At 35.3% G+C, this 27,105-nt stretch overlaps 1 protein-coding gene across 9 annotated transcripts in view; it reads right to left on the bottom strand.

Moving 5' to 3' along the window:
• LOC149285889 (teneurin-2-like) overlaps positions 1-27,105 on the bottom strand; it is a 771,075-nt gene that overhangs the window by 257,440 nt on the left and 486,530 nt on the right. The gene's annotated exons all lie outside the window — the stretch shown is intronic.

Here is a 27,105-nt window from a genome sequence, read left to right as displayed (position 1 = left end):
GCAGCCAATCAGTGGCAAGAATAGTCGGAATATGGAGGTTGAGGGCAGCTGTTGCAGCTGTGTCAGATGAGTGCATTATTTTTTCATTTAGGTAGAAGCATATTAAAGTACTTTAACATTTTAACATGTATTCTTATATAGCAGAGATGTCAGGGACAGTAAACTCTAGAAGAGACTACCAAAAGCTTTTGCAAATTCTAGCTTTAACTTGAGACATTAAAACCTAAAAGTTAAGGAGACTGACATTTATGCAACAATCAACTACTTTGTGCATTCTAGAATTTTTATGTTCATGGGCAGTGAATTCAGTGTGCGATCAGAAAGGATCGTACCTCTCTAAAATAAGTTCTGATCCTTACTGAAAAATAAATGTCTAAATTTAGCTTGTTCATCACTTGACTAACCGCTGTGATAAATTTAAAATCCCAATATGTTTGCCATGTTCATCTTTAATAGATTCATCACTGTGGTGCCTACATCCCAGACATTCTGCATTTTAACCACTGTAATATATGTCTTCCTTGCATTAAGATGCAAAACACATTTAGACCTTGGGATACATTTATTAACCAATAAATAAACACATAAAAATAGATAAATACTATACAGCTTTATATGCATTTGTTGCAAGCAATTGCACCGCAGCCATTAAGCATGTTGTAGTTTGAGAAATAATAAGATATACCAAGTAATAAAGTACTAAAATAAATATAATTACAGTTAAGGAGAGGCCAAAGGAAATTCTGGGAATGAAGCCAGTGATGATATAGGTCTTATAAGTCATACTGATACACAGTTGAGTAACTATCGCTTCAAGCCAGCAGCCTCTTAATATCAGTTCGGTAGAGACTGACTTGAAAATTATCAAACATATAAATTACTCAAATGAAAAATGAAGAAATTATTGTTATTTACCATTTGTTACCCTTGATATACATATACACACATACATACATGCATTCGTACATAAATACATGCCTGGGAAGCCTTCCAGGAGCTCCCCCTCTTCTGTAGTTGCTTTGTGTAGAGACAGGGTTAGCCCCAGACTATCTTTAGTGGAAGGAAACTGGGCAGAAAGTAGGTGGAATGTGAGTGAGAAGTGGACATGGCCACACACTATTTTCCCAGCCCGCGGAAAGAAGAAACTGACCCAAAGACCTGGGGATCTGGGACTTCACCCAGAGATTCAAGGTCAAACATGCAGAGTTGCCAAGTATACATATGTTATTTTTAATGGATGAATGTCCTGGCAATCATTTGACTGAAGAAACCGTTTCAGATGATTGGTTATAATGTATATGCCTCGCTAATTTAAAAAAAAACATTTATGTTATAAAACGAGAAAGTGAGAATGGTGAGTCGTTGGGGGTGATGTACAACGGTGTCTCATAAAAGGTGCATAACTGTTGCCTGCAACCACACAAAAAATAATTAGGACCTAAGTAAAAACACCATCTGTGCCAAAATCAAGGATGCAGACTATATATAAAAATACTTTTACAGTAACAATCTCTACTACTCTTTCTCTGCGACTCTTCTATCCGTGTTACAGACAACCATACTTGAGAACTTTCTTGGTTCGACCCAAAGTCACAGAATGAGGTTGTGATTCCCTCAAGCCAGTTTCTTTTTTCTCCGGACAGATGACATTTGATCATGTCTACTTCCAGCCCACTCCCCACCCACTAAAAACTGTCTGGGGCTAGCCTTGCCCCTAACTGTAACTAGCCCCACATCTACAAATAGTTCCACCCCATCACAAAGCCAGGTAGCCTACACTGCAAAACTCCCAAGTATGCAAAAAATGTAGGAATAAACAACCATATTTTGAGAACAGAAAAGTTGCAATAGTGCCTTGTTTAATCTTAAGTAAAAAATAAAAAATAAAACATTTTACGCGCAATTCCCCAGTGCAATAGTGAAATACACAGGGCACTTAGACCGCTGCTGGAGATAAATATTTTTTCCATTTGATTGAGGTTTACCAATGTCCTTTATCTTTATTTATAACAATAAACAATGAACCTCAGGAGAAAGGCATGACTGATGTTCATCTGATTCCTTCTGATTGATTGTCAATGTGTTCTTTTCAACAGATTTATCATAAAGTTAGTTTTTTAATTATTCAACGCTATCCAACACTTTCCCAGTAATTAGGGGGTTTGCAGGAATGAAAATGACAGATCCCTGTTGTTCTCCCTATACCTTACCCTCCGGTCAACGTTCTTTTTTACTTTTTATTTATTTAATATCCATCAGACCTGATATACTTCATATACTGTTTTTCTAGGTCTGATTTCTGTTATCAATGGTTTTAATGATATAAAGGGCACAGCATACTGCCCCAGAATGCATTGCAGCCCCCCCGAGCACTAGATGGGTAAATAATACATAAGTAGAATTTATGAGAGAAGTAAAACCATTACACAAAAATCATTATATAGGTTCCAATATATTTGTTTCAATGTCCCAGCATTTTTAAAGGAACTATCTAGACCCCTCTGGCTACTCTGACATATTCGTATGTTTGCCAATGATTAGGGCATTCTAATACTTAATGTGTAGAACGTTTGTAAAATCAGATTACATTTATTACCAGTCCTCATGTTCCGTGCTCAGCTCATAGCTTCGCAAATGCTAACATGCTTCTCTTGATGAGAAAACAATGCAAATTAAGTATTGTATTATGAAATATTGTGGCTCTAAGTGTCAGAGAGTATTATTGAAAAATTATGTTGCATTGCGGGTGCTCGTTGTGACTGATTTATTCAAATATCTAATGTTCCATTGTTTTAAGTCCCTGTATGATTTTTTTTTTTCAGTTCTGTTTTGTACGGGAGAAATGAAATTATTATTATTATTTTTGTTTGAATTTACGTTTGATATAAAGTAGAAACCACATTTTGTTCTTTGTTTTAATCCATGTAAAGATGCTCAATTGAGATGCTACTTTTAAAAATAATAAAAAAGTCTCAATGGTTACAATGTCGATGTTGGATCGTCCCTTATTAGTGTTGATATGAAAACCCTATAAATCTTGTTTGTCCCATGCGTATGAATTGACTCAAATAGGATATATATTTGAGTTACAAACTTGTCATTTGGGTCCTTGGATAATATAATGAATCTCTTCTCAAAGAAGGAGTACCTAAGGTTTGTAGGTACTCAAAGATTATCGAACTTTCTATTACTCAACTATTGATGACAGTGATAAATAACAGTGACTGCATCATTTTAAAGAGACAGTTGAGCCTCATTAAAAAGCATTTCATCACAAATGTTTTATCGTATACAACAGTGAGAAAACTAGATAACAGTAGCAAAAATGAAATATATTTTTTTTGTTTTAATAACGAATCACTCCCGAATACATGTTTAGTAGCCTGACTCATCTGTCCTCTATTTCCTCTTTCTTAAATGGCCATAAAGGTATGTCGTACTTTATAGAAGTTTATAGAGCATCTTCATCAATTCTCTATGGTGTTTTCCAATAATATTTAGCTCATCACACTAGAATAGACAAGACCTTCATTTTTCCATGGTGAAAAGAATAGAAGCAATCCAAAGGTATTATCTTCTTTACTATAGTATAATATGTACACATATTTATTATATGATGTTTACAATAAGTCATACACTCCAGGAAAGCATTACACCCACATGTTCTTGTACAAGTGTGATTAATACATCCAGTATTGTACTGTATGACAAATTGTATGACAAATTGTATTTATCCCTTTTCCCTATGGAGGAATAACCGATGTTTTCCATACCGTAGATGATTTCCTTTTTGTATACAGCAATCTCTAATAAGCATTTCTAATGTGTCTGACCTTGATATACTGAAGTTTTGATATTGATATAGAAATTACAAAAGCTGTTTATATATACACGTAGAGTATTGTTAAAGTAAATGCAGCTATTTATTAAAAAGAAAAAAAACCGAAATTAACTTTTTTGGGTAACATTGTTTCCTATTTTCCAAAACAAGCCCTTATTTCCTTCTAGAGATAGCATGAGGTCGGAGATTAGTGCTGCAGAACCTGCGGCGTAGGTATGCTGATTGAGAGGATTATTAAACCCAGCTTTCAATGGATTTTGTCAGTTTTTGCATATTTTAAACAGCAAGATGGAAAACAATCATTGGTTATAGAAATATGTTATCACTGCAGCCAATAAAAGATTGGCACGTTCTTCATTGCTCAATGCTGCTTGATGACTAGTTGGTTCGGTTGGAACTTTTAAAATGTTTGATGTGTACAAGAATTATGAAGAGGAAAACAGTTAAGTGAGTTGGTGGGAGTTCCTTTCACATTAGTAGGATATTGAACATCTGGTGAAAAAAAACCCACTGCTACTGATATATGCGTGGGCACAAATAAATGTTAACAGTTAGGAGCCAATCAGGATGTTTTACATGCAGACCTCTTGCCACTTAGAGACAGCAGGGCTCTGATGCTAGGGAAACTGGAGAACTGTAGACAGAGGATTAAACTTACTTATTTAAACAAGGTATGCAGCTTTCGATATTTTACATTTTTTATGATTTAGAATGTATTTATTTTCATTTTTTAAAGTGGAATGACACGCCGATTGGAATATGGAAGTAAATAGTAATTGAAACCCATGCGGAAAAAAAAAATCAAATAGGGAACTTGAAGTTATAAGAGGTAAAGTATGGGGAAATTAACAGAAACACTGGGGAAAACAAATGAATTGCCCATAGCACAATTCGAGCAGGAAATTAAAGTCTGTTTGGAGAAGGATATTCAATAAATAATGATTTAACCAAATACATACAATAATGGGAAACCTAGCAACACTTTTTTGTAATATACATGTTTCCTCAGGTACAAAGATTCGAAATGTAATGTTGTTTTCAATGGACTGAGGGAAGCATTTTCCCAGCGCACCCATCACTTCCTGATATAACTTGCAGCAGTATCATCTTTAGCATCTGCCTGTATAAGTCAGCATAATGGTGGACAATTCCCCATAGTCCATTACAAAAACACGGATTGATTTCCTGTAAACATTTTTACACATATATCGTGGAGGCTATTGATCTTTTTTCTTGTTGTAGCTATATTCACTGGGATCTATCTTTAAAAGTAGATATGCCTCATATAGTGATTAAGCATTGTCGGAAATGGGCATTAAATTGAGTAGTTTCTCCAAGGATAAGCTCAAATACATGGTGCTAAATATGCTTATTTGGCCAGTGATACCATGCTCATTTACACTGGGGAAAAATTCTAGTAATACCTATCAACGTGCTTCCATCGGGACTATTATCCTCACGCACAGTGTCCATTTCCCTGTAGAATTAACGGTGTACAAGCACTCTTGCCATTATGTGCTTGGCGATTACAATTATTCTAAAGACATGTTCAAACTCTCCATTATATAAATATATTTTTTATGGCCTCCTTTGAGTCAAAATGTTATATTTTATAGCGATTTCCATCATTTTTTGTTTTTTTTATGTGGCTATAGAGAATTGTATTGACTTTTCATTTGCGCAAACATGCGTAATTTATATGGAATACCAACCCACTAAAATGATTAATCTTAGCTTTTTTTTCAGAATGCTATTCCAGATGGAGAAATCAACTGCTATTTATACTAACACAATGGGCTTATCTTTGATTCTTATACAGAGGCTGTACAAGAAAAGAAATACTTGACCCAAGGGCACTAGTGCTGTTCAAAGTCTCCAAAACATTGAAGATTTAGAAACCTAATCTACACTTAAGAGAGAAAATACAGGTTGTTAAGGGAAAAGGGCATTTGCTATTAATGCCTGCTGCAGCAGTACATCAGAACCCACAGATACCATTCAATCAACCCTTTCTAGGTTTACCATACCCATGTAGAGTAAGGAACGAGGTTTTCTGTTCAGCAGGGCTTGATTTACAGCTGTGAAAAAGGCCCTAGCACCATTCTACACCAACACTTAATTTTAGATGTTCTGTGGTTTTACAAAAATGTCTAATATACTGTGGTTTAAGATTTTATTGTATTCCTGCGTGCACCGACGAAATTATTTTTCTACTCATCCACCACAGCTCCATATTGGACTGCAAAATGTCATAGACACCAGGTGCCCTCTCCTGTAATCCACAACCACAAAATATCTTCTGAAGATGTCTTTAAAAATGTTAAGCATTTGGTGGGAGTCTCCGAAAATCTACTTTGGCAAGCCATGCATAAAATTCTAAGCGTAGTAGTTTTCAATGCAAATCCATTTCTTGCTACTGCAACCATGACCCTTAATCACATCACACAGGCCACTTAAATAAAACAATATTCTTAAAAATACATTTTTGAAATGGACCACAACTACCACAACCACAACTATGCCTCCTTAGAACCATGGAAGAACTGATGCACATAAATGACATAAACATTATGCAGTCACTTTTAGAGCCTCATTGTATCATGAATCTTGCCCAGAGCACCTCCACGCCACTACTAAATGTATGTGGGTCGCTGTCTTAGGCCTGATTCAGGGCAGTACCTTCCATTACTATCCCTGAAAACCTTTACTGAGTGGTTCCTCTTCTTCTGCTTCGTGCAGAATACACAAGTCCTTTGTCTTTGCTTGTGTGGCACAAGAAAAATATATTATACACACACAGGCCAAAGATAGCTCTGGTGTACAAGGGAGTCTAATCGTCCAACAGAGCCATTTGTAGGCCAGGAGCTTCTGCCTCCTTCCACCCAGAGAAGTCAGCCTAGGCAAGAACACACTACTGCCCTAATCTCTTCATATTGATCATGGATATACCGTTGACTAAATCTGTTGATTTGCAACAGCATTGGTATATTTATATATATGTGTCCTTTTCCTATAATCCCACATTACCTCCCATGATTTCCTAATTCATATAATACCCGTCATATTACAGTCTGCAGTTAGTGGTTAAAGGAGCACCCAGCCCTATTTTGATGTTAAACACATACTAGAGTCCATTTTGCATCGTCTCCAGTGTATTTTACTGCATGTAAGTAAATTGCAGACATTCTATAGTTACTGGAGCTATAAAGTAAGACGTCTGTCTCATTTAACTCCACCTCATGCTGCCATGCTCATGAAAGTAAGAACATAACTTAGTATGATGCCATCGGAACATTCATGTTTTGATAGCATACATGAGGTTGGCTGCGGCTTCACTAACTTTAACCCCTTCCTTTCCAAGTGTATTTTGTATCTGTGTCAACAATTAACTAAAGTGTGGCTTTATTGCTTGTAAATAAGGCACAGAACTCGGTATTTCCTGTATATCCTTATCAATGCCTAAAGCCCACCATTACTTGGGCATACAGTATGTACAGGCCAAGAAGGAATGCCTTGCATGTCCGGAAGCACAGTATAATGTACAACAACAGCTTAAATGTGAAATCGGATTTGTGCCGATTTTAACACAACTGGCAAAAAATCAATATGGAATTCAGTCATCTAATAAATTGATTTTTTTGTTGCGTGCTTATGAAATTGTTGTCATGATTTAGGTCCAGATCATTCTGCACACTTCTGCACCAAGTATCATGATTACATTTGATGTGCTTAACCCCTTGTATTGCAATACAAATATGGATAGAATTGGGCCCAATTTGGACATTTCCATTTAGGGGTGTACTCACTTTTGTTGCCAAGGTTTAGACATTAATGGCTGTGTGTTGAGTTATTTTGAGGGGACAGCAACTTTACACTGTTATACAGGCTGTACACTCACTACTTAATCTAACTATCTGTTTATGTAACTTTGGTTACATTTTTATTTACATGTTTTTTATCTATATGAAAGTGCATATCACCTGGAACTATAATGACTACTAAAATTAAAGGCAACCGATGCATGGCGAAAGGCCATGGATATGCATAATATCATAGCTTTACCTTCATTATAATAGGACCCTGGAAAAATACCCTGGATTGCTACTGTTCTGTAAAGTTTATATATTTAACCTTGATACGTTCTACCTGAAAGGAATTTCAAAGTATTCTAATAATCTCAGGGCAAACGAAAGTGTTGATTTTGTGAGAGTTAAAACCAAAAGGATGTTAAGTGGTGGTGACACTTCTCCAAAGCGTAAACCTTTTCAGATCTAGACTGTAGTCAACATTAATTTGCTAGGCGCTTTGTATAGCCAGTTCTTTAGAAGACATGATGATATGTAAAGGACCCATGAAAAGGCAAGATATGTCAGTACCCACTAATCTATTCTATTTCAAATATATTAGAATCAACAGTTGAAAATATAAGTATTTGGAAAGGTACCTTGGGACAACAATTCTCGTCAAAGCTCATTGACCCTTTCGTCTACAATTGAGTGTATTATAACACGGGAAAAAGCCAGGCTGAAGATTACTCATTTATCTACATTATGAATCTTAGCAATGAGAACATTTTCTTCTTGGCTTCATCCAAACTGGCTAATTTACAGTCTTGTCATGTACAGGTATATGTGTGAGCGTGCGCGCCTCCAAAATTTGTTGCCAGCCTACTGTTTAAACTGCACTTCACTGCACAATGAAAATTGACAGGAATGTTAATTATTAACCACCAAGAAGCAGAGTACAAAATTGTGATTCATGCTTGTTTTAGAAGCACACGGTATTCACTGAAGTTATTTTCCTCTGTAATTAGAAAAGAATGATTTGCTTCTGCTAATATAGAAATGCTGGATTAAATATGAAGCATATGGTTTCCATAGCTAGTGGCCTGGCAGCTGTATACAAAATTAACTTTAGAATGTTGGGAAATTCTTAGGCCGGGAGATTTTTCTAGCAGACATCTCAACCCTAAAAAATTCATTTCCGTGAGGTGGCTTCACCAGACACTGCTCCTCTACCCGCCATTACGCCAGATGGCAGGTCCGGGCCTGCTACTTCTTAAGTCTTCCAAAGAAGGAAAATATCATGTCTTAGGTGAAAATGTGTATAAATATTTATATATTTATAACGTTTATTACAATTTATCTGGTATGTTTACCTCCCAGAAATCTTTGCTTTGATTTTCCCTCCCTCAGCAGTGTAGATGCCTCTGTTTGTAGGTACATTATATAAGTGTCTCCGTGTCCCTCTCTTTGTCCATCAGGGATTTCTGCCATACAAAAAAAAAAAGGGAAGGAAAGAAAATGAAAATTACTTAAAATAGATTCCCTTGTCCCGGGGTTGTACATAGTTACATACACATACACAAATCTCTATATCCTACTGTACCATATAGTGATATTCCACAATTTTCATGCCTAAACGGGCTGGTGATTTTTTAAGCAGATTATTAAACACAATGTGATATGAAATTAGGAGCCACAAAGGTGATATTTATTATATTTGAGAGGGCATCTATTGTCCTGTAATCTCATATGTCCAAGAAGTTAAAAGCCACACATTTGATTGACAGCTCCACAGCAGGGACATGGCAAGGTGATATACGCATACTTTGACCACTAGGCTAATTCATTTAACCCCTTAAGGACAATTGGTGGTCCTTAAACCCATTGAAAACAATGCATTTTGAGCCCATACATGTACGGGCTCTGTCATTAAGGGGTTAAAAAAAGTAATCCTGCCCTGGTTCTAATACACAGCTCGAATCATGTAATAGCAGTCTTTGCCATTTCTCTACTTCTTCTACATGTTCTTTCATTTCCCAACTTTTTGCATGCAGAAGTGTATTAATTTCCCAGGTGGTTAACAGCTCCTACCACGTTTATTTGATTCCCATGCTATCTTTACTCACCCAGTGGCTAGCGTGTTTATACATTTCTGTTAGTTGACTGTCAGAATGATGGGGCTGGTTGGATATCTCCCCCTTGGGTATTAATTTTCCCGCAGTTAAGGTAATTGGCCTTTTATTATATCTGCATTTGTTTCTATTGGAAATTTCCAAGTGATCGCCACATCGCTACATATCAATATGTAATTATAGCGTGTTACGACAGATGTTCCTAGAAAAATGTGTTTTGAACAGATCTTGAGAAGTAAGTCAATGCTTAATAGCTATTTAAATCAAGATTTTATATACCTTACATAGGAATGTACCAATTAAGGCAAAAAAATGGGAATATGCCGCACGTTTAGTAACTCACACAGTCTTCAAAACATTGAAACTGATTGCAGATAATAAATGTTATCTAACTGCCCACTTTTGCTATATTATAGTCCTTTATATTGTATAGCTGGGCATCTATATCTATCTATAAAATATATATATTGCTTTATAAATATATATATATATATATATATATATATATATATAGTCTCAGTAAAATATCCTGGATTTCAGAATATTGATAGAAAAATATTGAATTATTTTATGTTTGTCTATCCCTTTGTAGATATAAATTGTAATGTTTAGGACAAGACAGTGGGTAACATGGGAACAGCAGCATCCATTTTTCTATGCAAGAATCATGAGAAGCGGTCAAGAAGGATTAGTAGCAATATTCAAAACCTGTGATACATAATACGTGTCTTCCTGCCACAAGATGCCTCTGTCCTTCTTAGATTATTTGTCTTTTTTTACATCTTATTAACATAAATGTTCACATAATGTGATTTCTCAAGGAAATATAAACATGTCTGTGTAATGACGTTAAGTCACACAATTAACTTGTGTATTGTTACATGTCAAAATGGGAATTCGTTAAGAAATGTGAGTAAAGCTAAACGATTGTGCTCATATGCCCAAATTTAATTTCCACGGATAGAATCTGGACTTTGAAGTGACAGAATAAAGACATAATATACAAAAAAAACCAATTTTTTTAAAGCGCTTTACTTTGACAGGACATGTACATGTTGCAAGTGAAAAACAGAAGCCAGAATTATTCTCCATGGATCGAGGGGGGAAAATCAACTTGAAAACTGTTTCCAAAGCCTGCTATGAGCATATTTACCATTTCATTAAAAAAGATCTGCTTGGAGTTTCCTTTCCAAATCAGAATAAACATCTGGTGCGTATTCCTATAGGCATATCAATAATAGTAGGAGTATTTCAATTTGTTTAAAAAGTATTTGGTTGAAACTCTGGGAAATATAACAAGTTGTTGAAGAGTTTAATAGGAAGCAAAGAGGGTTATCTGGTGAACATCGTTGGAAACTCCATCGAGATTCTACACAAGCTGTAGCTTCTGTGAAACACTGGCATAAAATATGTATATTTTTATATCAGTACTTTGGAGCAATATGCACTGAATTATCATAGTTTTGCCTGAGTTGCAGTATCATACCTCTTGAGATTCCCAAAGAGTGACACTTGTGTTTTAATGTGCATGTTTCAGACGTAATTATTTAAGTCTATTTAGAAGAAAGTGAATATCTTTTATTTACACATTTCCTGTATTTTACTTTTTTTTTTTTAACATTTTTGGGTTGTAACACCGTGATACACTCATACTCACTCACATTCTTAGCTCCTAGAAAAGAGCAACATCGATGGGGGGGGGGGGGGTCCAGAAGGATTTGGTCACTTGGGTAAAAATATATAAACCTCCTTTAGGTTTAGGTCCAGAGAAACACTAAAATAAATGTTCCATTGACTGATCATAAACCAAATAAAAAAGATGTTGGTCCTGCAGTATGTATTATATCAAATGCTGTGCCATCGGAGGGCCCTTTATAAAAAATAAATAATGTAGTACACTTTATAAAAAAATGTTACATACATAAAGATCAGTATTTCTTATATAGGGATACTAGATTAACAAGTTGCTAAAAGCAATCATCTGTGTTTGGTATATTATTAATGCATATGGTTGGTTCACAGCAACTTGGCAAGTAAATATACATAGGGATTTAGTTTTGAAAGTAACAGGCTGAATGTACAATTATCACAAAGAATTGCCTTGGTTTAAAAAGTACCAAGTACCTTAATTTATATTTTGGCTAATAGAATTAATTAAAACATCAAAGCTGTACAATGTATAATTAATTCATATAACGAACAGTTTGTCCATTACTGGAGACCACATCTCCAGAAGGATGTAGACGTTCTGTAGTTATTTCAGAGAAAAGAATGGTTAAAAGATTGTAAGATAAAATTATCAGGTAGTAGTAGTAAAGCATCGCAACGTATATAACCAGGAAGACAGAAGTGGAGAAGAGGATGGTACAGAAACTTTCAACTACATAACGGAATTTAACAAAGTACAGGATTTAAGCATTTTTCAAAGGAGGAGAAATGTTAGGACAAGAATTAATAATCTAAAACTGCTGTTTCAGTGAATTCAATGTATGATCTGTAAGGTTTACCTTAATGAGAGAGTGGTAGAGAGGTTGGCTTTTCTCCTTCAAACTGTTGTAGCCCTAAAGAGTGTGTGGAACAGAGGCGCAGAAAGTTTGTCATACTTGTGGACACGTGCATTGTCTACTGAGTGTTTGTTTCTCTAGCATGACTATGGAAGTTAACCCTTTGCTATGTGTTCCTACTGCAATATATGTTATACTGTCCCCTCTGTGTGCTGCTTGTGCAACATGCATGTATGTGTAAGCATTGATTTTACTATTAGTTTTGGAATCTATTGGGAAAATATTTTTTTTTGAGCGGTTTTTACCAGAATGTAATGTTGTGATTCATGTTTTACCTTAAACTAGGTACCTATGAATAGCTTATAAAATCCTGAAAACTAAAAAAAAATAACATGTTACGTATGTAAAAATTAAGCTGTTCATAAGGTTTTGCCCAGTATCTAAGAAGAACTGTCGGAATTGGCTTGGCCTACCAGGGTGGGTGCAGGATGTGTTCTGAGCCCGGGTACTGAAATGGTTACACCTCCATTCATTTCAGTGAGTAGTAAGTTATGGAAAGAGTAGTGCTGCAACAAGCTTTATAGGCTACCTTAGAAACAGGCTTCGATATATAAAATATGAGAAGATTTCACCTAGCCACCCATTACAGGACATTTATCAAAACCGTAAGCATGGCTCAAGGTGCTTAGAGAATATTGAAAAATGCTTAATGTGCCTTTGCTTTATTTCTTCCCATGTCAGTAAAAAGCACTATTTTGGACCTACTATTGATTTTACTTTAAATATATAGAAAGTGGCCAGAGGGATATTTAAGTTATTTCACCAACCAGGGTATCTTCTTCAAGAGGGAAGCCCATTTGTTGGTATACTTGAAAACAAGAAAGATGGGAATCTGGTCTGGATGCACAATTAGAATAGAGGCAAAAACACAATGGTTTTCTAAAAATATCTACATACTGGAGTTCCTTACAGTGATCGATGATTTGGCTTCCTCAGGGGTCATTAGTGAATAATAACATGTCAAGCAGACCGATATTGTCTGACCAGGATTATTTATTTCATATAGTATTCATGAAATACTCATCTGTATAATTATATTGGTTTGTGGGATCTTTTTTTAGGAACCATACCAAAGTTCACCAATATTTTTTTATTACGGTCAAAGCTTTAAATGTATTTATTGATTTTTCAGACCGTGTAACATACAGAATAACATCTGATACTGATTTGTACTGCATGTTAATTCAAGGCTGGTTATTTTTCAAAATTGTAGAATTACGCAGATTTAAGCAGTGAGGAGGTTTTCTTATATATTCAACACTCTTCTTATACTGCCCTTAAATCTGCCTGTAAGATTACCAACAAGGAAGAACTAAGGGAATACTACGTCTTTCAGTTTTTATTTAGTTGGCTTTCTACTTTCCTTGGAAAGAAGAGTTCATGAAGAAGTGATTCTGGAGCAATCTTTGGTATCTTATCTCCTTTGAAACAAACTGATTGTTCTTGCTGAGTGGACTTCAGTGTTCACATCAAAACTACTTGCAAACATAACCCCTACTTATTTGAGTTCCTATACTGCAAATGGAGTCATGTTTAATATATGTTAACTTCCATTTTTTTACGTTTCTCCCTTATAAACCTATAAATAGATCTTTGAGGTTCTTTTGATGAATTCACAATAATAAAATATTTTCAAACAACATTCTAATTTCCTGATATACTGTGTGTATATATATATATATATATATATATATATATATATTTGTTATTACTTTTATGTTTGGGTGAAGGATGGGAAGTTCCTACCCTTGAATGGTATAAAATTAGAATCTGAGACTTGCTTTGATCTGGCAGCCAAAAAAAGAGCTATACTGCTGTAAAGAAATGACACTAAGGCTTTGTAGCCATATTTGTAACAATTAAAGCATATCATTTGATGACAGCCAGAGATCCCTTCAGCTAGATGCATCAGTGTCGATCTCTGCAACAATCCCGCTCTATTTGTGAATACTAATAGCAGCAAAAACCTTACCTTCATCTATTCCAATTTAGGTTAGCTGCTAGTTTCGTTTTTAAAGATATAACACTGAATTTGGTCTGTAAAAGCCAATATCCAGTTACACTTTATCCATGATACACATTAACTGTGGGTGAAAAAAGAAAACAAAAAGCAGCCAGTACTAATGATTAGTGGCACTCAACTCATTAGACAAAGAATGCCAGGGTTTTATGTTTAACATGAGTGATGAACATATTTTGCCTTTGTTCAGGTATGACCCAGAGCACTTGGGATACGGACATTTACTAAAAGCCTTATCATATAGCTGTGTGTGAAGGTTTTAGATGCAACCGATGGAATGTTTTGCTGATTCCATCTCCTCTTTGATACTTTGTTCCAGCATTACCCTTTATGTGTAAACCCAGTAGCATTTTTTTCAAGATAGAAATGTGTTTTGAAGGTAAGTTTACCTTTGTACATATATTTTCCATAATGCATAGCTCATTTGGTGAATTGACTTTGAAGGACTATAACACTCGTGTAAACTCCCTGTCACCATATTTATGTTAAACAAACCTCCAGTTTTCGGGAGAGAAAACCTTTGTCATGAAGGGGTTAACAGGTTAATGTTCCCTTTACGTTGTCTGTCTCCATTAAACCTGTATGCTCATTATCCCTTTCCTTGACTGCAAATGTTTCCTGCATCGTAGACCACTAAGTGTTATGTCCACTCAATGACTTGCATTAAGCCTTCGGAACAACAATACACGTCTATCACTTCATGCAATGTCAGGATTTCTTATATATAGGTCAGCGAAGGTGGGATTGCCCGCTGTACTCTGCGGGATTAATTTCTACTTCAGAGTTTTACCTTTGACCCACAATAAGTACACTGTCAAACCACATTAATACTGGGACCATTTGAAAAATCAAAAGCCTGGCCTTTTATTAAGGATGACAAGCTGTTGAACCCACTTTGCTAAAAAGGCCTATATTCTCCCTTTACATGAGTACTCAACAAACCCTTATATAATCTGTAATTCAGGCACTCGTACAAGCACAATGCAACAAAGCGGCGGAGTAGCACCTCAGCCTATCTGTTACATTAACGCATTCCCTCACAAACCTTCAACCTGGCAGCTCAATATAAGCAAAAGAAGAATCAGCTAACTCGATTTTGCTTTCTCGTGTGTATCAAATTCCGCTCGTTAGGCTTTATTGTATCAGGAATGTCACACGGCTATCTATAGAAGTCTTGCCTGTTTTAAACTATAAACATTTCTGATGCTTAACACAGGAAGTGAAGCAACACAGATTGGAGCTTTTAGGAAGCACTGTTCCAACACCATTATTGATTTGTAATGTAATATGTTAGTATCATCTTTCCATTCCGCCATCAAAAGCTGTTTAACCAATCACGTTATCGCAAAGCAATTAGTATAATAGCACACTGATGCTTCCTATAATTTTCCTGGCCAAGAAACTGCAAGCTGGACAATATTTATTTTCATTTTGCATTAACTAAACAATCGGAGAATTAGTGCATGGACTTATTAATATATACATTAACTTTAATTATATAATGATGCGTTGTATGTCACGGTCTCTTTGCCAATAAATTGGATTTTCTAGCCATTAGCTTTTTTGCATTTTCAGCGCAGTGTATATTACATGTACATTGAAACTGTTTAAATAAGAAGGTAGACTATTTAAATGAGTTTGGGTTGTTTCTGTGATATTTTTGTCTTCACACCTGCACTGCTGTTACTTTGGTCATTGTTGATGGGTGTTTTACACCCCACATCGCAACTAGTATTATTTATTCATACAATTTACTAGTATTGTATTTAGATGTAGTGCTGACCTAGATCTGAGCTGGAGGAATGTCCCCAGCTGCTCCTCAGCTAGGCCAGACCTTCACAATATAAATGGCCTGTTGAGCATAGGCATTCCGAGAAGGGCAATCTACTTCTGTAATGCAGTAGAGCGACTGTCACTGTCCCAGGCCGGCTACCACAGACCTAGTCATCTTAGGCCAATAGAAATCAGTAGAAAGATTATATGGAGGTGATATTAAATATGTTTCATAATTTAACACAGCACCATTTATGCGTTTGTTCTACCTGTCCATATTTGTAATAATAATAATAATAATAATAATAATAATAATAAAATATATATATATATATATATATATATATATATACGGAACAACAAATGATGATGAGAGCATACCACTGGTCCAATCGGGTTTTACATAGTTACATAGTTATATAGGCTGAAAAAAGACATGCGTCCATCAAGTTCAGCCTTTCCTATATCGGTTAATTTGTTGCAATTTGTTGATCCAAAAGAAGGCAAAAAACCCCAGTTTGGCTCTTTCCAATTTTGCACTAACCAGGGAAAAAATTCCTTCTTGACCCCAAAATGGCAGTCAGATTTCTCCTTGGATCAATAAGCTGTTTCCCCATAATTAAAGATTATATCCCCGAATGTTATGTTTTTCCAAGTATCCATCCAGTTGCAGTTTAAACATCTGTACAGACTCCGATAAAACTACCTCTACAGGCAGAGAATTCCACATCCTTATTGTCCTTACTGTAAAAAACCCTTTCCTCTGCCTTAGACTAAATCTCCTTTCTTCCAGTCTGAACGTATGACCACGTGTCCTATGCATAGTCCTGTTTATGAACAGATTTCCACACAATGGTTTGTATTGGCCCCGAATATATTTATATAATGTTATCATATCCCCTCTGAGGCGCCGTTTTTCTAAACTAAACAGATTTAAATTAGTTAGCGTTTCTTCATAACTATAGTGCTCCATTCCATTTATTAATTTTGTAGCCCGCCTCTGTACCCCTTCTAGTGCTATGATATCCTTCTTTAGAATAGGTGCCCAAAATTGTACAGCATATTCAAGGTGCGGCCTTACCATTGATTTATACAGAGGCAAAATTATATTTTTATCCCGCGAATTGATGCCCCTTTTTTTTTTTTTTTTTTTTTAAGTATGGCTCAGAGTTCTGGTTGGATATTGTCAGAATAGAATACATGTGGATGTGAGCATCCATATTTCATTAAGCTTGCAGCACATCTTTTCTATTATCATTCTTGCAACAAGACAAGAACCCAATTGACTACATAGCCTATTTCTGATGAAGAAGGACAATATAGATAGTACTGTGCAAATGTTTTAGGCAGGTGTTACAAAAACATCTGTAAAGCAAAAATGCTTTCAAAAACAATGTTAATAGTTTATTTTTATAATTTCACAAAATGCAAAGAGAATGAACAGATGAAAAATCTCAATCAGACTTCTAGGTACACTTGCAGGTAGGTTGTTATAAAAATCTTGGAGAACTGACCACAGTTCCTCTGGTGATTAAGGCAGCCTCAGTTGTTTTCACATAATTCCAGACAGACCTGGGATCAGGGCTCTGTGAGGGCCATACCATAATTTCTAGGACTTTCTTTATCCTGAAAATAGTTCTTAATGACTTTGGCTGTATGTTTGGGGTCATTGTCATGCTGCAGAATAAATTTGGGGCCAGTCATGATAGATAAGTAACTGCCTGTACTTCTCAGTATTGAGGAGTCCATTAATTCTGTCCAAATTCCCAACTCCATTTGCAGAAATGCTGCCTTAAACTTGCACTGAACCTTCAATATACTTCACTATTCCCTGCAAACACTCATTCTTGTATCACTCTCCAGCTATTTGGCGAACAAACTGCCTTCTGCTTCTGGACTCATGGCAACTGCTGCCATTTTTGTGCATGCCAGTTACTATGTTACAGAAGACCACTTCTAACAATACTTCTCCAGACTGTAGATGGGTGTTCCGAGGTAAATTAAGGATGATGTGTCTTTCATTTGCTGCACTAAGTTTCCTTGACAGACCACTGTGTCTATGGTTGTCAACGTTGCCTGTTCCTTTGTGCTTCTTCCAAAGAGCTTGGACACAAGATCTGGAAGCCTTGTTTGGTATAATTGCTTAATCACACACCTAACTATATGCCTACAATAACCCTGATTTTGTGCAAGTGCACTTAGAATTAATGCTGTTTTGAAAGCAAACATTTGCCTCACTCACTTCTGTTCACTTACTTTGCAAGTAAAAGTATATTTTTAAAAACATTCTTACTTTACAACATTTTTTACACCTGTTTTAAGCTCTCCTACAGATCTGTATATACAGTATAACCTTTTTCCCTTATCTTAGTATTAGAAAGAAAATAAACCAGCGTTTCATATATCTGGTATCCATTCAGAACCATAAAGAGCATAATATAAATTGAAATAATAAAAGCTTTTAAAACCATTCTCTTGCAGAAATATTTCTCCTTTAGGGCAAGTATTCAACCATGACCACCCCGAGGAATGAAAATCCATATTTTCCTCCAGCTTGCTTGGTGCTTGGTACACTAGGACAATGTACACAAACTGAGCAAACACGGATTGCATATTGTGAAGGAACAAAGATATTCTGAAAGAACAACAAGAATTTCACTGCAGGATAGAATTAAACATTTTGAGATAGCAGCACTGTCTGGGCTCCTTAGCATTACAAAAGCTTCCTTCCCACAGGTTGAATTGTGTCCTGTCTGAAAGAATAGGAATTTGAATGTAATATGCTCCTATAGTTAGATTTTACTCACATATAATATAAAAATTAATACAAGTAAACAAAACCTACAAAAAAGAAACCCCTATTCTACACCAACCTATATCATGGCCATAAAACATCTGTTACATTTAGTTTAAGCCCAACATATTATACTATACAATCCATTACACCAGATGGGAAATATTCTGTAGTATGAGATCATAACGTCAACTACTGTATTTTTAATTACATGTGCATATCGTATACAAATGCATATTAATGCACTTAAGTCAAAGACAAACCCGTCTTGTTCCTGAAATTTTGATATAATAAAATAAATGCAGTATTGCAAAATGATAATTTAAACCAGGAGGGACAAAGACATAGAAGAGAGAATTGCTACATGTATGTGAGGTAATGCGACTTTCCAGAGTAATGCATTTCTTAGGATCCTGGCATCCCCTATGAAACAAAATGGGAATTTTATTTAATTAGGAATCTTATACAGCATGCTTTAATATCATATAAATATAATTAGCACTCATTCAATCGTGCCTGGTAATTATTTTTGATATTTTTATTTTAACAAGACATCTCTTATAGATATCATTTTTCTCACCACATGGAGCATACGTAAATTTAATTAGCTCTTTACTTGAAGCACCTTTGTGTTTCATGAACAAAATGCCAACTTTTTATCCTTTCTGATTTATTTCTCATATCTGCAATCTGAAATTTACTGTTTTCTATCTCGCAGTTTTTTATTTGTAAGTGTGGGTATCGGACGTTGTCTCTACCTCTTTTTAGTTCCCCAACTCTCTTCTATTCTTATCCTGTATTCTTTCTTTGTGGTTCTATCTGAACTTTCTGCATCCTACAAACATCACATTCTCTTTCATGGAAAATTTAACTGGCTGACATAACACCAAAGCTTTGAACACAAACATATAATGCATGCACTGCATTTTGGGGAGAAATATGCCCAGGAGTAAATGTAAGTAAAATAATCATAATGCAGGAAATGTATGCATATTAATAATACTCCTAATAATAGTAATACTCCTAATAATAGTAATATAACAGCAATACAATCCAACAAGAAATGATGATAGATAGAGCTCTCTGCATTTTGGTCTGTGAATCTGGTCTTAAATGATAGGAATGATGTACCTCAACAAAATAATTCAACTTAATAGCTCGAGAGCCATTATGCACGTTAGTAGGCAATACTATGAACCATGAACTAGGTTTATCAAACAGCGGGATGGCTTTGCCCAGTGGCAAACACTTTTCACTCTGTACAATTCTCCACAGAGGAAAAGGGTCCCATTTTACTCATCGCTATCATTCTCATTAACATAGTATTATGGATCTCCTGCTAGGTTGCGAACAGCGGCATACTCTTAATGGTGTTAAGTGAAATAAACTACCTGCTCAATGAACCTTGTCACCTACCTACCTTACATTAAATACCCCCTGATGATAATGTGGTTTGAACGGCTAATAAACATGCAGTGTTCCTAAGGCCCTTTTGAAGAAAAAAAACCACTCATTTCAGCTACAATGTGTATCAACATAATTTCCAGTTCTATTAATAAACCTCCCATCATCCAGATGCCGTAATAAAATGTTTAGCGTTATGATCATGGCTTTAAGCTTTGAAAATGGCATGGGATAAATAATGAAATAAATGATTTTATGATTAACCCCTTAAGGACAATGGGCGGTCCCAAAACCCATTGAAAACAATGCGTTTTGAGCCCGTACATGTACAGGCTTTGTCATTAAGGGGTTAAAAGCAAACGAAGAAAAAAAAAATCACAATAGAAAAATTATAATAATGATATATGCATGCAATATTCTGTTAAAAAAAAAAAAAATAAAGAACCAAGGGTGCTCTACGCAAAACACAGTTCTGAACATTACAAAGAGACAGCAAAAGGCTTAAATGAATGGGGTATAATCCAACTGAGGGCTGGCAAGGTTTCCGTTGCGTTGTTCGTGAGAGCTGCCGTTCTGCGGCACAACACATTTTAAATTACCACCCTGTAATAAGATATTTGTGATAAAAGCTTTACAGAAAAATTGCATAGTTGTAAACAGTCTCTAAGGCAAGAGGTTCATGTATGCAGTCTGCTAACAAGAAGTGTGTAATAATTTCACACGTAAGCCAACAGTAGGATTCCCAAAGCAATCTTCATGAGACATGGAATAAACAAAAATGTATGGCTATGCTTTATTAATTAATACTAACATTAATAATATTAATATTAATAATAATAATATAAATGATCAATGCTGGACTGAATTGTGATTTTATCCCTCCCTCAGTCAAATCAAAGTATGGAAAGTAAATGAAAATTGTCAGATCAGTGAAATTCTACTTCAAAGATGTGCTCAAATTTATCCAGTGGAAATACAGAAATCCCTGAGATTTTCAACAAAAATAGAAACATCAAAGGATATAGAATATGTGTCCTTGGTGTAGTGGATCTGATAAACAATATAAAATCTGGAATTGTTGTCTCTTTTTTGGGCCCCAAAGAGGAAACATTGGGGATTGTTAATTGTAATTAATGCAAAAACAGGCAACAAGGAAGCAGCAGCCTTCTTCCTTGAGCACTGCATTGTAGGAGATTTCCCGTGCAGCAAGAATAATACTGAAATTATTCTATGGAAATCAGATTTATTTATTCATGGGAACTTGTTTGTCATTATTTTTGTTTAAACTGGTTGGGTTACAGTCTGCTGTCGGAAAATCTTACTAAATGGGAAAGGAATTTACATTCTTCTGCATTTTGTAGCTTTGAAAAAAAAAATATCCCATGTCATAGCTAAACATAACTACGGTAGGCGTAAGCTAGTGTAAGATGACTACATCTCTGCGTCGAGAGAGATAGGAAAAGTGACACAGATTAAAACAAATTGTTGATCCATACCAAGGAAAAGCTAGGCAAACAATAGAAGTAAAAGCATAAATGTCAATTTGGGATGATAAAGGATACAATCTAAATGTAATATGAGAGCCCCCAGACAATAGCAAGAAATAGAAATTGCACATTATGGAAGAATTAAATAATGATACATACACCAACGTGATAAAACCCCAAAAGGTCTAATGTGTTGTAAAGTATAATGTAATGTCATAAAATTCATCTAATTGTGTTACACGCATATTATTTGTAAACAATAATCTTGCAAATTTCTCCCTTCATTAGTTTGCGTTGCCAGTAGGATCTTGATTACTGCGCGTTATCGGCGCCACTGTCATAATTGTTTCTAATCCGAACCCATTGTCTTTAAGTTACATTATCTCCGTGCCACAAGCGTCCTGAGGATATCCATACGCTTTCCATGGTAGTCACACATTGACAAATTCTGACTATTTATCCAGGCAAAGCAACAAGGTCATTGCTACAAGGTCATTTAATTTCATTCTCTACAATTCTCTTGTCCCCAGTGGACATACACATCATGACTCTTTTTCTGATGAGTTAAGAGCTGGAATCGCTCTTTAAATCAATTTTTTGACATGTCACTTGGTGTCAAGCTCACTGACGCAATGTAATCCAGAGTGTTTGTTCTGTGATATTGAAATTTACTTACTTTATGGGTATATGTCATTAAATACATTTGTTTCATATTCGGTCTGTGTGAGGGTCCATAGATGTTTTATTATTTAATTTTATTTACACCTCCAGTGAGAAGGTCTTTCTACAACTTCTTTCTCAGTTTCAATATGTCTTAGTTGTCTCTATGAATTGTTTTGCCATTACAGAGGGTTGTGCGTAACTAATTTAGCTGGTATTGGCTTAAGCCCAATGCCTGACTTGGCCTGTTTAATGAAGACCAGAGGCATGCAAGCTTGGGTTGTGCATGCGTCATTGAGCCACCCTAAGGGTCTACCTTGGTTGTGGCCCAGCTTATACCGTGCTAGAACCATCTCTATGGCAGTGAAATATATTACATTATATGAATTAATGTTTACCCCATTACTAGTTAACAATATTAAAATTAATACACAATTCCAGTTATTTTTAGCATTACATATTTTTTTCATTTTACACAAGACAAATTTTTTTCAGTTGTGTTTATTCTACCATAAAACTGAATAAAATAGTATAAAGTAAACTTTTTCTGTTAGGTATAGACTCTTATCCAAAAATGTCTCGATATTATGATAAATTTGTGTACACCTAGAAAGAGATTAACTATCAATCTTGATATTCTTCCTAAGAGTACATCATAATGACAACAGCTAAAATCTCAAGGGCTCGTATATGCAGTAATTATTTTGTACTACACAGGTATCCCAGCCTCTTAATTCATCACTTGTTCAGATCTGACATAAAAACCAATGCAAAACCATGGTCTTATCAATTCATTTACATTTGATTTATATTCTGTCATAATTATAACGATTGTTTCTTGATTCAAAGTGTAAACTAACAATACGTTATTTAATATATTTATTTCTAGCTTGTGAATTTCAGTCTTTATGTCAGGAGGTTCTATTCTATTTTATTGGACTTCATAGATTGTGTTTCAGAAAATTGATATATATATTGTAGTTTTTATATGATTCAAAATTGTATTGATTACAGTTGGGTCTGTTTATACAAGCTATGCATTAAAATAGACTATGCGTTGTGTTGGCAGAATATTTCAATATTTCAGTATATGACAATGTTCGCACACTATATTTGGGCCATATTAATCCCTGCCTTTTTTCCGAGCATGAAATTGTGATGTTACTTACTCAATATGGAAATTCTCTTTAACAACAAGCTCATGAAGTACATAAAGTGCATTTTCATACTATTTATCGGAGCCATTTGAGTAATTTCTACCATTTATTAATAATATGTGATCAAAGTTTGCATAGAGTATAACTGCACTGTATGGCTTAAATTTCTTTTGTCAGGTGAAATCTGAAGTCAACGGTTAATTCCTTTAATTAGTATTTGATCCTGGAAGGCGATACTGTGACTCAAAAGGTGATACTCTGCTAACGCTCATTCGCATGGCAGTACTCATAGGAATATGGTGTATGTTGTTATTAGAGAGCAAATACAGCTCTAAATGGAATTTAACATTTTGTTACTTGTGCATACACCCAGCATTTCAGGAGGTTTCAGGAAGGCTGGGTTACAAGGCTGGGATGAGATTAGAGGAATGGCCTGGACCAGGACCATGGACTTGCCTTATGTCCTTGATTTGCAGAAAGCTACGATATAATGGCTATAGGTGGTAGGGCCGGCCCGACAATGGAGCCGAGTGGGGCAACTGCTCCAGGCGGCACTTTTGAAGGGGCGGCACTTTTGAAGGGGCGGCACTTTTGAAGGGGCGGCACTTTGCCGCCCCAAGCCCTTTTTTTTTTTTTTTTTAAAGCGAAAGAGAGAGAAAGGGGCGCCGAGTGGTTTTCGCTTACCAAGCTGTCAGTACCCGCTCGGCGCCCCTCTCTCTCTCCTCTGTGGCGAGTCTTCCTGTTCGGTCTCGGTGCCGGCTTGTAATGCTGAGTGCCGGAAGATTTCGGAGGGACGGAGGTAGAGGAAGGGTAGATAAGGGGGGGGGCGGCATTTTAAAATTCCCCCCAGGCGGCATTTTGCCTTGGGCCGGCCCTGATAGGTGGGTCATATGGGAGCTGTGAATAAGGTCTGTAAAAGCCCATGATCTTTCCTGCCCACAAAAGCAGGACAGTAGGAGTTATATTTGTGCAATGTATTTATTTACTGTTATCACAAATGATGTATCTATGAGAAAATGGGCAAAAATATTATTGTGTTTCCAATTATAATACCAATGTCATCTTTCTTCTGAACCTAACATGGTACCAAAACCATGTCTACTTGCAAATGGTTCTGTAGTTCTGACTGGCAGTTATTAACACTCAAACTAGTGATTAATTACCAATAAGCCTGATATATAACCAGTGTCCAGCCACTGGAAAAAAATCAACATAATTGTTTAAATTAATCTTACACATGTGTCTAGTATTAACAGAGATCACACAGTTCTATGTCAGAGGTGCTAAAGCCCAGGGGAACATCAATATATTTACTTTTAGATTCTAGATTAAGATTCTATTAAGTAATTTATTGGGAAAAAAACATTTCAATTTGAGTTCTTGGGCAGTACATGGAAAAAAATTGTTATTGGTGGGACTTGGTTAGAAAAATATTGCAAAGTCTTTAATTTATGGTATCGCAAATTATTAATTTTAAATTTAAGACTGGTTGTACTTGTCGGATTTATAGTCTAAATTATTGCTACAAGTAAAATGTTATGATTATTCATAGCCTTAACTTTTGGATATCATCAACACTTCAATAAATAAATATTATATTTTATTAAATTATTATAGCCATATGTGTTTAATATTAGTTTTTTTTCCCCAAGAGTATCCAAGATGTTCCAAACCGCCATATTATACTTTAATTTATGCCTTACGCATTTAATGAATATATGTATTGTATTAAGCGCTGTGTAAATTGTTGGCGCTATATAAATAAAAGTTAATAATAATAATAATAATAATCATGTAGATACTTGGCTTTTTACAATATAGATGAAAACATAATAGAAGCTATTTGTGACATAATTCTGCTCATAGTAACCAAACCCCATAATTTAACAAAGGAGATTATGGTAACCCTTAAACCAATCCTCACCCTACAAGATATCATTATTTACTGTTTTTTTAATTGCCTTTCTAGGCTTACGTTTTTTTTTCCAGTGATATGAGCAAGCATTTGAAGTGCGTTAATACCCTTATGAAAGGACAGTGTGAAGCTAAGTTTAATGACATTCTGCTCTGGGTTGTATGATGCCTCATTAAGTTGTAAGAAGTGAATTAATTGATTGTAACGGAACCCTGTCAAGTTAATTTCAATAAAAGGGTCCTGCAAGTTAAATGGGAGGCTAGTTTATCAGAATAACTTACATGACTCTTTAACATTACTGCGATCACAATGTATGGATCATGTCACTAGCATACACACTTAACCAAATGTATACAGTGTGCATAGGGCAAAAACTTAAGATCACTAAAGAAAACTGTCATTTTCTACTAATAAAATCTGATTAATTGCATCGAAATTAATGATGTGCATTTGCTAAGCAGGCACTTAATAAGACAATATTTGTTGCTTTGAGCTAAGTAATAAATTAGTCTGCCTCAACTTGAGGGGGCTAAAGATACATATGATGTGTGAAAATATGCAAAATAACAAAACAGGTTCCACTGTTCTGACCAAATGAGTGAGTTTGCAGGGATGAAGGTCATTCGCTATTTGCTGGATAAATACATTTTAATGGTGAATAATAGACATGACAATACTAAAAAAGTATACCGAAGCACTTGCATCCATCTGCAAGTATATAAGAAATTATAATAATAAAAACATATTCAGAGGTTGTAACAATTCTAAAGGCATTTATTGGGAACAAAAAGCAACTTCTTAATTGTCTCCAAAAGTAAAAGTGCATTTTTGCTTCATGTTTTGATACGCATTTTTATAATCAATTACATTTATCATTTTATTTGTTATCTTTATTACATTTTTATGTGTATTATAAATTCTTTAATATAGGATATATTGAAGTGGAACATACCCAAAATTCTGTGAAAAAAAGTCCTCATTTTCTACTTGATATATAAAAATTATTAGATCTGCTGAAAGTTTATGACTGATGACGTGTTCATTAATTCAACGCTCTTTCTAAAGGTAGATTTCTGATGTAGCAGAGCCTCCAGCCATGAGAGCATTACAAAGTTTGCTTTGAATCAAGATATATCTCCTTTACTAGGATGTGGCTGGAAGGCAGAAGGAAAGTGAGTCAATTTTGGCCATAGCTTCAAATAAGTGTGAATGTAATTGATGCTTTAGGGCTTTGGAAATACTGTATAACTAGAAATCTAAAAATACAGTAGGGTCACTGTAGCTGATAAATCACTTTAAAGAAGTTACTTTCTATTAATTCTTTTTATGAACTGATTTAGATTTCATCAAGGTTCATAGGTAGTAATAAAAAGCAGTATTGGCTTAGCTATTATCTCCTGGTCACTTTGAGCATAGAGAAGGGACAAATGTCAAGACACCTTCTATATCACATATACTCTGGATGATGGTCAAGCACGGTTACATTTTAGACTTTAGTAGGGTCCAAAGAATCTAGAAATAATGACAATGTCATGTGTCGACACCAGTTGAGTTCACTTTAGTGAATGCATTA

Source organism: Sceloporus occidentalis, unplaced genomic scaffold (assembly GCF_023333645.1).
Source record: "Sceloporus occidentalis isolate IW3139 unplaced genomic scaffold, rSceOcc1.0.p SCAF_75, whole genome shotgun sequence".
NCBI lineage: Eukaryota > Metazoa > Chordata > Lepidosauria > Squamata > Phrynosomatidae > Sceloporus > Sceloporus occidentalis.
The sequence above is the reverse complement of the archived record's forward strand: the minus strand, read 5'-3'. Positions and strand labels throughout refer to the sequence as shown.